Source organism: Chlamydotis macqueenii, chromosome 5 (assembly GCF_036417535.1).
Source record: "Chlamydotis macqueenii isolate bChlMac1 chromosome 5, bChlMac1.mat, whole genome shotgun sequence".
In the NCBI taxonomy this organism is placed as follows: domain Eukaryota; kingdom Metazoa; phylum Chordata; class Aves; order Otidiformes; family Otididae; genus Chlamydotis; species Chlamydotis macqueenii.
Genome location: NC_141560.1, coordinates 5,963,692 through 5,979,845, shown reverse-complemented (window position 1 = coordinate 5,979,845; position 16,154 = coordinate 5,963,692). Strand labels below are relative to the sequence as shown.

Genomic DNA, 16,154 nt, shown 5'->3' with positions numbered 1-16,154 from the left:
CATGTCCCAAGGTGGACTTCCAACAGGGAGATGTTCTTCAAGAGAGATGGAGACAGGAGGTGACTTTCACCACAGAAAGGAGAAGAGAGCAACATGGAGCATTCACATGCTCCAAAGCTATTTAAAAGCCAAATTTATCTCCCTAGGGAATGCTTCATTTAACTGAGCAGCTTTTTCTAAAGCACCAGGCAAACAAGCCACCTTGTCCCACTTTCCTCCCAGCATTCGCCTCCACAGCACTGCCCACTTCCCTTCCCCTCCATGCTTTCACCCTTCTCAACTCCCAGCAGCTCTGCTCCTCCTCCCCACCACTCCCTCTTCCACACCAAGCAGATCTGTGAAAAGCTGAGTGAAGTGGGCAGGCACGTGCCCGGAGGATGGGGATTAGCGACCTGCAGCCCCCTCCGGCATCCCCTGCTGCGGCTGGAGGGGCCACACTGGGCAGGAGCAACGGCCACGCTGCACATCACACATCCCTAGCACTTCGGGAGGTGTCGTCTGAACCTTCACCAGCTTTCCAGCTGGTTAAACATCAAGGGAAAAATCAGGTTGACAGCCTTCCTTAGGAATATTTCCATCAAATCGGACTTTTCCCACCCCTACACACACTGGAGCAGAAAAAGCAAGGACCACTGGCAACCCAGCACTGGTTGTGACAGCTGCCACATCAGTCCCTGACAGGAGAGAGGATTTGCCAGCATCTCCCCAAAATGTTGCTTGAGAGCTGGGTGAAGTGGGTGGGATGTAAGGAACCTGCCCAGCTTCAGCTCTGCCACAGCAGAGTCCAACACGTGCCCCAACACAGTGGTTCATCTTTACTCTCCCCAACAAACACAGAGGAATGGACTTCAACCTTAACCTCCATGCAAGCACATTTTGCTGGGTCTACTGAAGCCAATAAAGCCGTGTAGATCCCAATGGTCCCACTCTGCCCTCGCTCTGGCCCCTTCCCTCTAACGAGCTTCTCCCGGGGTAGCTGGAGAGAAAAGTCTCACTGAGCATCCGTAATCCCCAACAAGGGCTAACGTGAAGTTACTGACCTCAAAAATTTATGGTCCCCATCACATGGGAGAGCAGAGAAGCCCATGGGCTCCTTTTAACGGGATTTAAAAGGATCTAAACCCACCATGGAAGCAGTGTGCACCCCAAGCCCTCACTCCCAGAGTGTGCACACCTGACATTACAAATGAGGCGGTGAGGGGAGCCGACGAGCCAGCATCCCGGTACCCAACCCTGATCAACCCCTACCACTCCAGCTCAGGAAGAAAGGGAAACCAAGGGAAAAAAAAAAGCAAATCGTCCAGCTTCATGCTGTCATCAGCACAGCGGCCACCCTCAGATGCTCTCGGTGATAAATACTGAGGGGAAAATATCATGTGGTTCATTTAGGTGCCGAGCATGAACCGGGGCGGGTTCAGCACCACATCTGTCTCGTTGCAAGGCTTTCCAGCCATCCTGTCCTGTTCTGCAGCGTTTTCTTGTGTCTTTCTCATCTCCCATGTTAAAGAGATGGGAAATGTGTGCATCATCAGTCCCCCTTCCCACACCAAACACACAAATATAGGCTGAAAAACACTCCATTTCCAATCCTGGCAAACTTAGAGCAGTAACTTATGTCCAGGCAGAGCTGTGGTTTTTTCTAAGGGATACCACCGGGTTAAGGAGTCAAAGACATAACTGTACAAGTGAAAGCAAAAGCCCTTTATTTCTGTAAAGTTCTTTTTTTTTCCCCCTTCCTGAAATACAGGGAGTAACACAGCTCTTGCCAGTTTAGTGGGGTATACACGGAGGCTTGGCTGAAAACAACCTCATTAAACCGGCTGGGTCGTTAAGCACCAATTCAAACACGCAATCCTCTGATCCCCGCATGATGGGCTGGGAACCAAAGGCAGCTCCCAATTAAACTCATGACAGTCAGGAAAAATCCTTACAAACCCCCCCACGCAGAGTTCACAAACACCATCCCCACCCCTTTTTTTTTTTAATTTTTATTTTATTTACTTACATAAGCAGCATGACAGATAACTTGGAGGAAATCAGATGCTTAATGATTAAGCGACACTAGGCAGCTCTCTGGAAGATAAATACGCCCTTTGGAAACCCTGCAACAAAAACAGAAGGTACAAACAGACAGTAACTAATTATTCTGATTAAATCTTGGAAGACCTGAAATACCCGACCGCAGCAGAACAAAGCCGGCGTGCACCGGGGCTGCTCACAAAAAAATAAGTCACACCCTTTTTTAAAAGAATTCACCCAAATAAACCTAAGTGCTTCTGTGTTGTTTTTTGTTTGCGTGCGTGTTTCTTAAGGTCTGGGCTGATAGGAAACCTCCGCCGTTCCCCGGAGGGATCCTGTCGCCTTCAGCTAAAATTAGACTTCAAGGAAAGCAGGCGAAGGCGGGTATCTCCAACCTGCGCCGGCATGGCGAGGATCCCACCGCGCGCTTGCGTGTCGGGGTTTTTCCTCCCCTCCCATCGAAACCAAAAAGAGAAGGTTTTCTTTTTTATTAAAAGACATGAAGGAAAATAAATAAATAAGGCGTGCTCCTAGGGAGAAAGGGGCAGACGGCGTGTCTACCCCGCTGCCGGGCTCAGAGGCATCCGAGCCGGGACTCAGCCAAGGGCATGGGATGGGATGCGATGGGATGCTCAACCCAACAGTGAGGGGAACTGGCAAAGCCCACCAGCAGCTCACCCACCACCGTGGATGCAGAGGAAGCTTTATCGTGGTCCATGACACCAGCGCCAGGAGCCCCTGTTACAACACGCAGCATGCAGAGCAAGACAAGGGGCTGTGCTCAGTAGACATTCCCCGACTCTCCTTGCCTTGGAGGAAAATAATCATTTTCCTCCTCCCCTTCTTTCTGCCCTCCCCCCACCACATTAAATGCCAGTGGAGCTCAGGGGAATATTTAATCTCAAACCTCAATAATCAATCAGTTCACCCTCACGCATGAGAAAGAGTCACAGCAGTAAGCATCAAATCCCATTTCTACCCAGCAATACAATGTTTTAATTACGTACATAAAATTTCCCTTTTAACATAAATCCTGAACAGACCCAGGCAGCCCCCGGGTGGTGGGTGGGGAAGGACACGGTGCTGGGGAAGAAGATGGGGACAAGGGTGGAGGGAAAGGGAGGAGAAACCATCCTGCCTATTATTTAAAATGACAACTTTATATGGCTGCTCCAGTTTGCCGCTGGCAGGACGACGGTTTGACCTTGTGTTCGCTGTCCCAGAGGATGGGCAGCAGCGTGGCGAGCAGCAAGCCCACATCCAGCCCTGTCACCAGAAGATGCATTGGTTTTATCTCAACACGCCAGCAAACACGCAGGAAAACGAGGAGAGAAAACGCACGACGGACATAGGCGGAAAGGTTTGGGCCGGGCTGCGACACAAATAACAGCGAGAGGGGCTCGCCACCGGTGCTGCAAGACTTACTCCAAAAACTGTTCCCATCAGAGGGAGCCTTTCCAGCTGGGTTGGAGCAAGCTTGGGATAGTTTCCTGTAAACACATGTTTTTTTTTTCCAAGTGCAAGCACAGCTGGACCACCAGGACCATCACACGGCCGCCAGTGCAACAGGTAGGTAGCTGCGAGCAACATCCCTCCTTCACCCAACCAGCCCAGTCCCAAGTGGCATAGCTCACAAAGAAGCTACGTTAAAAAAAAATATATATTTTTTTTTTTAAATACAAACACATGCACAGACGTTTCTCATCTATAGGAACAAAAGACTGGACACCCCGCTGGAACCCCGTGTGCAGCTCAGCTGCTCTCTGCAGTGACGAAGGAAATGAGAAGCAGAGAGCAGGCACACACCCGCCCGCCATGGCGTGGTTCGGCTCTAGAAACATTTCGGGATTTCCCAGCGCGAGCTCTGACCTCCAAGAACTGCAAAACAGTTTCGGAGACACTCTGGAGGAGAAGCAGAGGGGTGCCCGGCTGCTCAGCTGGGCAGGTGGAGCGAGATGGAGAGGTGGGCTCTGGGTGCCCAGGGGGACGACTGCCCCCAGTCCACGCCCCATCAGCTCAGAGGTCCCTTAAACACCTGTGGTGCCCCCAAAAAAAGTCAGAAAACACCTCCTGCACACGACAACAGCCTTGCACCCCTCACTGCAAACAAAACACCCCAAACCCATGGCGTGCGGCAGAAAGCAAGGTCACCTCTTAGGGGACGAACCCACCCATGACCACCGCTCCAGCCCCACCAGACCACAGTGCTTGGACAAAGCAAGGGAAACAAGCTGGGAATTGGGGATCTTGGGATTATCTTTGACTTCTCTATGTGTAGCAGGGCTCGGTTTTTGAACTCTGTTTTTTCAGGCAGATTCTGTGGTGGACGTCTTCAACACATACGCATCACTTTCAGAAGATGCGCACTCCTTGTCTCACAAAAGCAGTTTTTGGAAGGGCGTGTGCATGTGGTGCAAAAGGAATTTTTCAGTTCCTCTCAACAGGAAACACCAGACAGAAATCTGCAACAGACACCTACCTGTAACAAAGATTTATATCCTTTAATTTTTGGCTTCAGTTTCCCCAAGACCTGTAACATCAGGAATCGCTTGGCACAAGGGACAAATTCCTCAAGCTCCACACGCATACTTAGAGAAACTATTGCACCTACACCCTCCCTAACCTCTTCAGCCCACACTGGGAGATGCATGATTAAGGACTGGGCACCATCAGCTGCCTGCAGCGTGTTCCTGAAGGATCCAGCCATATCCCCAACCTCTCTCAAAGAGCAGGACTTCGCAGTGCGATTCAGGACAAAGACACTCAGCGCAGTATCTAGAGCAAATTAAGCCTCCCAGGCACAGCAGCAAGCACGGATTTATTGATTCATGGAAAATGTCCTTATAAATTACTTCATTCAGATCAACAGGACAAGACAAAATGAGGGCTATCCTCAGCAGTGAGAAGCTGCAGTGCTATCATTTCAATCCCGTACTCCAGGGAGGTGGGACTGCCTGCCTGATGAAGTATGACACAGATCCACGCTGGCCTCCTCTGTATTGTCCTCGTCCAGCCCCATGAAGCCCCACAAGAAGTGTCTGCTCTGAGAGTGATTTCTCCTGGAGTACGGAGCTCCCAAGCATCGCAGTCTGTTAATCTTATCCACTTCTCTCAATACTAAGGGCTGAATGCACTTTTGCCAAGCCCAAGCTCCCTCCTGGAGCCACCAGTGGTCTGGACCCAGGATGCTGAGATGAGGCAGAGGCCACTTCCTGCAAGTGTTAGCAGTTAAAAGTGGCATAATGGTTTTAAACTCAAAGAGAGTAGATTCAGACTCAATATAAGAATGAATTTTTTTTTACAATGAGGGTGGTGAAACATTGGAACATGTTGCCCAGAGAGATGGTGGATGCCCCATCCCTGGAAACATTCAAGGCCAGGTTGGCCGGGGCTCTGAGCAACCTGATCTGGTTGGAGATGTCCCTGCTCCTTGGAGGGGGGTTGGACTGGGTGGGCTTTAAAGGTCCCTTCCAATCCAAACCATTCTGTGGTTCAATGAAAAATAAAAAACCAAACAGATGTACCTGTGCCCTGTTCTGGATAGCACTCACCCCGCTTTGGCTTCCAGACACGGGCTGTTTGCTAGACTGAAGAGCCACTGGATGCCCACCATCACCCCCCTGACAAAGCAACATCCACCCACGTTTTTCAGCTTCTTCACGAAAAGGCGAGAGGAGTGACCACGTTCCCCCAGCATGAAGCATTTCCCCAGCTTTTATGCAAGTGCAGCACTTCTCTGCACCCTCATCACTTAAACCAGCTCTGTCAAACCCCGAGAGCAGGGCCAGGTGCCGCCCTTCCACCGCAGGCTCAGCAGCAGCCCCGCTCCCAAACCACCTTTTGCAGAAACGGGTGCAGCTGATCACGGCTCGAACTGCTTTCCACGGCTCCAAATCACCTCCTGGGATCACTTCCCATCTTCAGATTATCTCCTAGTTTTTAAAATCAGTGCCAATTTGAAACCTACTTTAAAAAACCCCGCCCCTGCTCCTTGCAGGGGGGTTGGACTAAACGACCTTTAAAGGTCCCTTCCAACCCAAACCATTCTGAGACTCTACAAGACCATCAGCAAAGATGCTGAATCACATTGGATGTCTCCAGGATGGTACCTGCGGAGGTCTTCTAGGAATGCCTCCGCCTCATCCAAACTCCCCCGCTGGTAACATTAAAACTACAATTATTTCGGCAGACTAATAAAGAGAATCGCATCTCTGGTACCGATCTGAGGCAGGGACTCCCAGCAGCGATGAGTTCAAGTTATGAGGGCACGCAGGCACACACAGCTGTGTTTGTGGTCCCCATTGCTCGCAGTCACCCACGCCCTGCCACGCTGCCTCACCCGTTCCCCAAAACACACCCCGTGCCCCCGGCACTGATTATTATTTTGATAAACAAACATGTCTCGTCACATCTATTCACCTAACTCGCCATCGAGGGGTTGCCATTCCCACATGCCTTGGCCTTGTAGAATAAAATGCTAAGGGGTTTTGCATCCCTGGTGTGACACCGTCCCTCCTCCCAGCTCCAGGACACAGGTCCTGGCTCCGCAGCATCCTTCTGGTTCCAGCATCCTTCTTTCTCAGGAGCTGCCACCTTGGATGGACCGCCTGCCCCCCGCCCTATCTGGGGATGGTGGGGAGAAAATGGCTCTTTTATGTGGTGAGAGTTAAAAAAAAAAAAAAGGATTCGTATCACTGCCGCATTTGCAAATGTCCCCTTGCAGCAGATGGGCTGTGCACAGCACCGGGGAGCATCCGACACGAGCGCAGTTTCACAGAGACCCCGGAGAGGGTGACCAAAACAGAGGACACTGGCCAGTGCTCACAACTCTCGCGGGCACAAGAAATAACACTGCGGAGCCCAGAGCTGGAAAGGCTACAAGCCCCGTCAGCCCTTCCCCAGCCCAGGCGAGAGGCAGAGCGAGCTGGCACTTGAGCTTTGTGCAGGTCCTTACGCTCCTGGCTGTCGGGTCCAAGAGCTTTCTTGGTCACACCATCTCAGAAACCACCCTCATCGTGAATACCACACACAGCAGCCTTTGGGGACCAATGTTCTCCACTGCAGTCCTAAAACGAGCTCTGCACTCTCGTCGTGGCACGGCTGGTACCCAGACGAGGCGGGTGAGCCCGTGAGCATCCCTGAGCGCCGCGCGCTTCCCTTCAGCTGCTGCTCGTGCACACCCAAAGCACCACAGAACAGGCTCAGAGATACCTTCAAAGTCAGTGCTATGCAGGAACATACAACCAGCAAACGCCCACTTCTTCGCTCAACGTCAGCAAACACTGTGGGGATGAAAGGGCAGAGGGCTGAGGACGTGCCACCACCCATCACGGTTTTCACCCTTGCCAGGAGACCTTCTTCTGACCATACGAGTGCTGCTCTGCTCCTGAGACGCCGGGAAAGCACAAACCACCCTGCCCCCGGAAAGCAACTCTCTGCTTTTCTCAACTAACAAACTCGGGCACCGCCACAGACGCCCAGGAGTTGGTCTTTCAAGGGTAAAGCTGATGACCCCTACTTCTATCTAAAATTTGCCTTCCCTCTCCATATGTAAGCCAAATCAAGGATAAAGCAGGTCAGTGGCTCATTCCTGTAGGCATCACAATTTTATATATATTTTTTTTTTTTAATTAAAGGGAAACTCATTCACTTAAACACTTCAATTATCCCTCTCCAGGAGTTTTTTTTTTTTAGACAACAGAAGCAATCAATCATCCCACGGAGAGCAAACACCCGTTTCCCGCGGAAGACCCCACCTCCAGCCACGGCCGCAGCCATCCGGGCTCCTGCCGGCACGCCGGGGCGGAGGAGCGGGAGAGTGCGGTGGGCTGGCATGGCCCACCATGCTGCCAACGCACAGGCGGATAAGGGGGTTAAATTCAGCTGCTCAGGGATAAGCTGGTCGCACACTGCAGATAAGCAAACGGCGATAGCGGTTTGCCAGCCTACAGTAAATACCACAAGTCACTCCATGACTGCCACTGGGTATTTAACTCAGAAGCTGCCGATATCGGAGATCCTGAAGCCACGTTTTGGTGAAGCTCTCCTGATGAACTGGGCCACAATTTGCTGATCTTCATCTCAGGCACTTAAATTCGCAGGTGGCACCTCTGGACTAATACATTAAATTTCCTCACCGGCATTTAACTTCCCTTTTGCCTTCCAAGACTAAAACTTCTTCCAATTGCTGCTCAGTTCAACCAACAGCTTTTTATTCCTTTGCAACCAGAATGCAGAACTTCTGCCTCTGGGAATTCTGAAAAGATGGAGAGGTCCCTTTTCTCTGTCCTGAAGCCACCAGCCGTGCCCAGGTAGCTGCAGCACAGCCACTAAACTTTAAAACCTGCCAGATGATGGAAAGCTTATGGCTACACTGTGAGACCTAGTGCTTCCAAAATCCACACTGCCCAAAAACCCAGACCTAGAGATCTCCATGCAGCTGCCTATCAAGCATCCTGCACCTCAGCCGTGGTCCACATACAGGTCAGCAGGAGAGAGCAAGAAGGGTCTTGTCCACGGGATGCCCCATCCCGCTCTCCTCCCGGCTCCGTTCGGAGGCAGCCAGCTGCATCCCGCGTTAGCGCGTTTTGCACAATCAAAGTTGGAGTTAGCCTCTGCAACCACAACTCGCAGGGTATATTTAACTCAACTAGAAGACAAAGGAGATCGGGTCCACCGCAGATTAAATTAGCTGAGCCTGCTTACGCCAGGAGCTGTCGTCTGCCACCAACCATGCCTCACATGGATTTACTCCTCCTGGCTCCACAATTTGGCTCATCTGCAGCAGCCACATCCTTACACAAGCACAACATCGTGATCCCCCCACCAACGCCCCGCAACCCACCAGCTCGGAGCCAGGGCGGCAGCACTCGGGTGGCAGCCAGGAGGGCTGGGATGGGGAAAACGGGATGCTTTTCCACAAAGGGAGCACAGTTCACCCAGTGTTTTCTGTCCCTCCTTCCCTCGAGATCACTCTCCCCACTGTTAGGCCACGACAGAGAAGCCAGGCATTCAAGGAAAAGATGTTATGCTGTGCACTGCAGTTACTTCACAAACAAAGGTGATCCTAACGAATGTTTGCACCCTAAAAGAAACCCTTCCCCCACCCACACCTCCCAAAGCAGAGCACAAATCCAGTTGCTCTGCAATCTTATCTTGACGCAGAAGCAGCCTGGGACAGAGATATAAGGGTGCCCTGAAGGCAGGGTTTATTAAAGGCATCTTTAGTCGGTTCTCTTCAAAGCCACGCTGAAGCGCCGTTCCAGGACCGGTTTTCATCGCAGCGGCAGCAAACACCACCCAGGCAGGGTCCTCCAGCCTGGGGATGCAACGTGCTCCCCACAGAAAGCTGTGGAGTTTTCCCAGGCTAAAAAGCAACCCAAGATCAAGGGGATACACTGAGGCCGAGGCACTTTGGGGGACCCACAGCTCAGAGTCGCCAGGAGCTCCCGACCGCACCCTGGTCTTGCCCAGAGGATGTTACAGCGGTGGGGACTGGCACATTAATGAAGTCCACAGGACATTCCCTATTTATCCAGCAGCTCTGCCTCCGACCCCGCGCTGGGCACGCTACCGCAGAGGTGTTTGCACGCTAGCAGCCATATATACCTAATCCCAGATTTCAAGAACCAGAGCTACAAAACGACTGCACAAAGAGGCAGCGGTTTGCACGCATCCCGGGAAACCTCCCCGCAACGAACGCCCCTCTATTTATCCAACACACGATCTTTACATTTTCAGCTATTTTCATCCCACTCTGCTATTAATGGACGCAAAAGGCAGTTGGGTACGGCGTTCGACAAAAATCTCATTTAGAGATCAAGACAAGCTTAATTGGTTTCTAGCCAGACCTGCACAAAGATGGGTTACTCCACAAATACAGTTGCTAATCTGCCCATTATACTCCCTAAGCTCCCACCGACAAAGAAAAAGAAAATAAAGAAAAGATGCACAAAGGAATGCAGTATCCTGAACATGTTACTCCCAGCGAGTAACGCATCAGCAGTGATGAATTCTGCAAAAACAAGGGCTTTGCTTCTCCTTGAAGGAAAAGGATAACCAAGTGGTAAACAAAATAACAACAAAAAGACCTAATGTAGACCAAATCTCCATTTTCCACAGGCAATCCCCACCCATTTCAGGTTCTTGAAGAGCATTTCCAGCAGCTATTGTTTCTGTGGGCAGGCAGAAGCAGAGGAAAAGCTTATGCACCCGAGGAGACGTCATGTCACAAGCGACGGAGTAGAAAGGACGGAGAACCTTGTGATTCAAAAGCACAGGACTGAAACCCTGGAGAGCTGAATTCACTTCCTAACTCAGCTGAAAAAAAAAACCAAAAACCAACAAGCGAGTTTCCTGTGTGATCACATCCTAGTTGATTTATTCAACAACCTGGTGTTGAAAAGCAAGGGAGGGGGAGGAAGCAGGAGGAGGAAGGGGAAGACTTGGTCCTGCGGGCTTTTAATAGGCTTGAGGTTAGACCAGCACTAGCAAGTTGTTAACATCCATCTGCGCTGGGCGCTGCGTGACGTGGAGCCTGCGCTGGGAAAGCACCGAGCATCCCATGAGCTCAGGTAAGGGACCACCCTGCTCCTCCGCCCAGATGTGCGGCATGGGCTCACCAACACCACATCCCCAGCAGCAGCATCCCGCAAGCTTTCACAACGCGGAACTCCAAACAGAAACAAAACCATGCGCAAAATGGAAAGTTTAGTGACAATTTCCCCTCCTGGAGTTACACAAGAATTTAGAAACAAGAATATAAAGCTGTCCTCCAAACGCAGCGTATCACAAATTAGATGGCAACGCAATTCCAGGGCTGCAGAGCCAGCTGCAGCAGGGGCACAGGTAGGGAGGAGATGAAAGGGCCATTGGGTTGTTCGTTTTTCCTTACTCCCTTGTGTAACAGCCCAGGACTCCCCCCTCTGGCATAGGCGGTGTTGGAGGTCTGTTTATTTTCCCGAACCTGAGCCAATTCTGCTCAGCGGGAAGTGCTGCACCCAAGGGAGAGTGGAGCTGCGGATCCTTCGACGGGCTGGAGCCGAAAGCAAGGCCAGCAGCGGAAAGGACAGCGGTCATGTGTTTTGGACCTTTACAGCAACATCTCTCAAGCTACAGAGCATCTTTGCAAGAGCCTTTTGCTGCAGGCGGGTTTGCTACAGGGCAGAGAGCTGGAGAGGTGTTTTTCCAAGATCTTCCTCAACCACCATGGATGCTCACAAATCCAAGGCCTGGTGTAAGCAAAGGGCAGCCCGGTCCTGGCCTTGGACAAGGGCTGCCAGGCATGGAGACATGGGGCTGGTGCAGTCCCAAAAAGCTGCCATGGGAACCCCAGAGTGAACGGATTCAAACTTTTATTTTCAACAGCAAGAGAAGTCATAATTAGCAGCACTGAACACAGACAAGAGGCTGGGTACTGACATCCCCATGACGTTCACTGACAAGGTGACTGTTGGATGTGTTTTGTTTGGCTTTTTCCCCACCCTGGAAGAATGAGCACCCATTTTTCACTCCCCCTCCCCACGTTGCCTAAAGAATCAATTTCCCAGAGCAAGAACATGCATCTCAGAACGCATTGTAACAGCCCACAGCTGTAGCTGGAACTCGACTCTTCGGATCCCCAGAGATGGGTCCCTCCTTAATTGCTCCAACACTCCACGGCATACCAGGGATGCCAGACCCCAAAGAGACAGTCTCACCCCTGACTCCAACCAAAACGAAAGGCGTAGTCCAAAACATGAGGCAAAGGGAAGAAAATGTGGACAGGAGGCAAGCGAGCTACAGCTGTGGGACATCATCACCACTGTCTCACGTCTCTCACCTAGTTCAGCCTCATCCTCAGTGCAAAGCCAAGAGAGATTCCTCTGATGCAACTACAAGCGATCCTTTGCAAATCCATCCACTGAGTATTTTCAAGCTAAAGCCCCTCTTTACTCTCTTTTTCTCATGCTGAAAGCTGTCACGCTACAGGATGGCTTGAAAAGCCAGGGAGATACGGTATTGTATGGAGGTAAGGAAAGTCCTGGCATGCCAACTAAGGGAACGGCACAATTTCATGACGGTGTAACCCAAATCACAGCACATCACTGCAGTTTGAACACAACTATGACCACCGCGGCATCACTTAAAAAATGGCAAATGCTGCTGAACTCTGCGAGTGGAAGAGCAGCATTTAATACAAAAGTAAACGTGAGACAACGCTGAGCATAAAGACTCATTTCCAGCTCCACACTCAAAAGCAAACTGACTGTAGGGATTACAATATTTAGTACGCTCCAAAAATTTTCCTTGACGTGTTTTTGCTCCGTGTGACGGGTAGAGATTTCTCGTGGCTCCAGAGCCACCAGCTATTTCCCATGCGATTTGCCAGGCAGCACTCTCCACAGAAGATAAAAGGAGCTGCAGTTTATAAATGGATTTGAGTTGTCCCCAGAGATTCTCCAGCCTTTTTGCAGGACACCTCGGAAACGCCGGAGGGAGGAGGTGGAACGTGGGCTGAGGTCTCAAAATCAACTCCTCGGACCCGGAGAGCTTTGGTAAGCAAATGGAAAATATCTGTCAGGATACCCACTTGAAGCACTAGCTCTTGTAAACAAGGTTGCTTTGGAGGCACTGGGGATTAGCACAGCTCAAACAGTCCTCGGCGTGACTTACCGGAGCACCCAGGAACAGATTTGCAAGTTCAGCTTTTCTCCTGCCTGACGCTCACCCGGCACCACCAAGCAACACCCAGGCTCCCGACAGCCTCAACCCTGCCGACTCCCACACGCAGAGGCTTGAGAAACAGGGAATGGGATGGGAGAAGCCCCGTGCTTGACCGCAGGACTTGATGGAAGAAGAAAACCCAAGGCGGCTTCGCCACGGGGCTGCTCTTCTCCTTTGCAGCTGGAGGAGGTCCAACACCAGGGTGTCCGCAAGCAAGCTGGGCAAGCGTCCCTTGGCAGAGGAGCGGCAGCCAAAAGTCATGCACGGGATATGCAAGGAGAACGGGGCCAAGCAAAACAGGGCAGCTGAAAATCACCATGCATCCGAAAGGCTTAACCTGGTATTAAGGCAGAGAGCAGCTTCTCTTCCCTGTACCGGGCACACAGCCGCAGCCAAGACACTCCTAGTGCTTTGGGGGCAGAGGGAAGGAAACCTCAGCAAATGAAGCGTCCTCTGCATGTGATTTCAGTGAAAGATGGGCACGGTGAGGGTATCCACCTTCCCAGCAGCATCTGCCCTGTCCTCAGCTCCAGCGAGAAGGTGCTGCTGTTTCCAGTAGCAGCAGCATGAAGGAATGGGAGCGCGAAGGGTGTTTGGCAACCAGGGGAGAGAAAGCTTTACACAAACAGATTTACAGTCGATTACATCCACACAAGCATCCTTGAAGGAAACAGCTGCACCGGACCTTCAGCTACCGCAGACTCTCCAGACCGGCACGCAAGAGTTCACGGCTCCTCTAAGCACTGTTTGCTTAGAAGATGCTGAGGCCAAGCAAGGAACGGGCATCCAGAAAAGAAAAAAAAAAAAAAAATTCTCATGACTAGGTGGACACGCGGCTCCAGAGAGCTGCCTCAGAAAGGTCTGCATGAAAGAAACACTCAGGAGCAGCAGCGGGGCAGACCCACCGCAGCCTAAGCTAAATGTCATGCAATGCATCTGAGCCAGAAAAACATCCTGGCTGTGCTGCTCCCACAGCCGTGCCGCGGCACGCAATTCATCTTGCTTGTTTGGGGTGGGGGAAGCAGCCTCCCAACTGTTCTTCCATCCTCCTCCTCCTCCCTGCTGGAGCTCAGAGCAAGATCTGCTCCTAGCAGAGGTTGTCCGTAACAGACACGGATCTGCTAGGACATCACCTGAGCAGCAGCAAACACCATGGCTCTTTCCACCACCCTGATCCACCGCGCTCTCCCTCTTACACCCCAGATCTGAGCGACTGCAGGTCCCACATCAGAACAATGCTCCTCTGCATCCCCCATTCTCACACTCCAGTTCTCCGTGATTTTTAGGACAGGTACCATCCTTTCCTCCCAGCCCAAGGGGTGTAAAGCTGGCTCCTGGCTGCAGAGCACAGCTCCAGCTCCCCTGCCCTGCAGCCTTGGGGTCCAGGTGGTTTTGTTCCTGTCCACTTTTGACAGTCTACCCTCAAATGCTCAACCCTAAAATCTCTGAGGATGCCCAGCTGGTTAGGAGGACCTCCATCGGGAAGGCATGCTGATCCTCACTCCTGCGAAGCACTGAAGGAACCAACGCCTCGCAGAGCCTTCCCCAAACGCTGCCAACCTCCGTTAGCTAAGTTTTGCATTTTGGTACAGAGCCCAGCTGTTGGCGTTTCATGCAAAATCCCGCCAAGTCAGCCTCTGAATGGCACAATTTTGAATTGCCTTCCTCCTGCCATAGCGCTCCGGGGCAGGATCTGCCAGCAGCCCAGCCCATCTCACAGGGAGACAGGTATGAAAGCCCCACGTGAAAGAGGAGCAGCAGGGAGGAATGAACACCTGGAGATCCCACTGCGTTCTCCTCTGCTCTCCTGCAGATGGGCACAGGTCAGGTGAATTAATTGGGTCTTTCCCCCCTCTTTATCTCACTGGTGTCTGGCTGCTGCCAGGTTGCTCTGAGTTTTGGCACAGCTGCTTTCTTCCCATGCAAGAAGGGACGAGGAGCCTCAGTGCAAAACTCCTGGCAACGGCCCAAATCCAAAGGTTGGGAATCGGGTCACTGGGTTCAGCTTCAGAAAACCATCCCTTCAGGAGGGGTGGCAAAAGCAGCAGCAGCTGCCTTCACCATTGAAGCTAGAGCTGGACACTTCTGCTGCTCCTTCACACGTTATTTCATCCGCCCTCTTGTAAAAACACTCACACGTTGATGGAGCAGCCTGGAGAGGGACAGCCCCGAATTCCAGGCGGCGAAGCTGCGTGCACAGGGAAGACATGATTCAGGTAAGCAGCATGTAGCTGAAAGCGTGTCGCTATGCAATGCTCACCCAGAGGAATGCAGAAGGCGAAACATGAATCCACTTGTCTGGCAAGGCGAATAACCCTTCAATCATCCGCCAGGCCCTGCAAGCACCGGGGAGCTCGGCGCCCTGGGTTGAGAAAGATGAGGACGCCTCCAACCAGCAACACACCACCTCTTACTAACCGCACTGCGGACGTGCTGCTGTACTTCCTCAGTGCCGAGTCCAGAAGAGTTCAGCGAGAGAGCTCCAAAACGACATAAAAGACAAATCCAAACAGCAGCGAAGCAACTGGCATGTCCTCTGGGAAGAGATGAGGCGTGAAGAGCAAGCCTGCTCCGGTGGTTTGACACGTTAGCACCAATCAGCACTGCCATGATGACGGGCTGGTGCGTGCCGCGGTGGGTGAGAACATGCCCGTCCACCAATACTACCCCTCCAGTGAGTCACGGCAATGTTTTGAACACAAAGATTCTCAAGGCAACTCAGTCCATGAGGAGTAATATATTGAGTAATTTATTGAGTCACGATAATTCTGACTCATCAACGACTTATGGTTGGACTTGATGATCTCAAAGGTCTCGTCCAACCTTAAAGATTCTTAAAGATTCTATGACTGTCACGCCATTCATTTGGCTGATGTAGAAAGAGGCCAGTAGTGACCTCCTCGCCCAGGTGCTCCAAGCAGCACAAACCTCTTCCATTTAGCAAATTCACAACAAACTCCTTCAAAGGGCTGGAGGTGCACAAACAGGACAGGGTGATGGGAGGCTCATGTGGAGCACATAGAGGTTGCTCCAGATCTGGGTGCAGTGTGGGACGGGATGCCCTTGGGAACGACCCCACCCAACTTCACCATGAGGAAAACACAGGCCAGATGTTCAGACAACTTCATGCGTTAATTTGCTATAATTCAGGTGGCTGGTGCTCAGGCCACACCAATCACGAAACAAAGTACTGTCAGTTCAGATCACAAAACTCTCCAGCCAACTAACCACGTCTTCATGGTGTGCCAGGCTGCTTCTCTCATCTCCGCCTCCTCTGGTTTTCTTCTCAGTGGCCACAAAGCTCTGAAAGCTTTATGACTCACTGAGCTGCGATCTTCTACGCTACCCCAGAAGTCCTAGGTCTTCAACGTATTCCAAAACATTATGACACACTACGAGGACAGATGATACCAAGCGCAAATGACCTCCTG

At 51.6% G+C, this 16,154-nt stretch overlaps 1 protein-coding gene and 1 long non-coding RNA gene across 3 annotated transcripts in view; one reads left to right on the top strand and one right to left on the bottom strand.

The window, feature by feature from the left end:
* LOC147600436 (uncharacterized) overlaps positions 1-16,154 on the top strand; it is a 759,986-nt gene that overhangs the window by 46,736 nt on the left and 697,096 nt on the right. The gene's annotated exons all lie outside the window — the stretch shown is intronic.
* The window catches only part of DAAM1 (dishevelled associated activator of morphogenesis 1), a 95,760-nt gene that overhangs the window by 75,863 nt on the left and 3,743 nt on the right, over positions 1-16,154 (bottom strand). For both annotated transcript variants that reach the window (XM_086748305.1, XM_086748306.1), the window contains exon 2: positions 2,006-2,102. The gene's annotated coding sequence lies outside the window, so the exon portion shown is untranslated. The remainder of the gene's footprint in view (positions 1-2,005; positions 2,103-16,154) is intronic.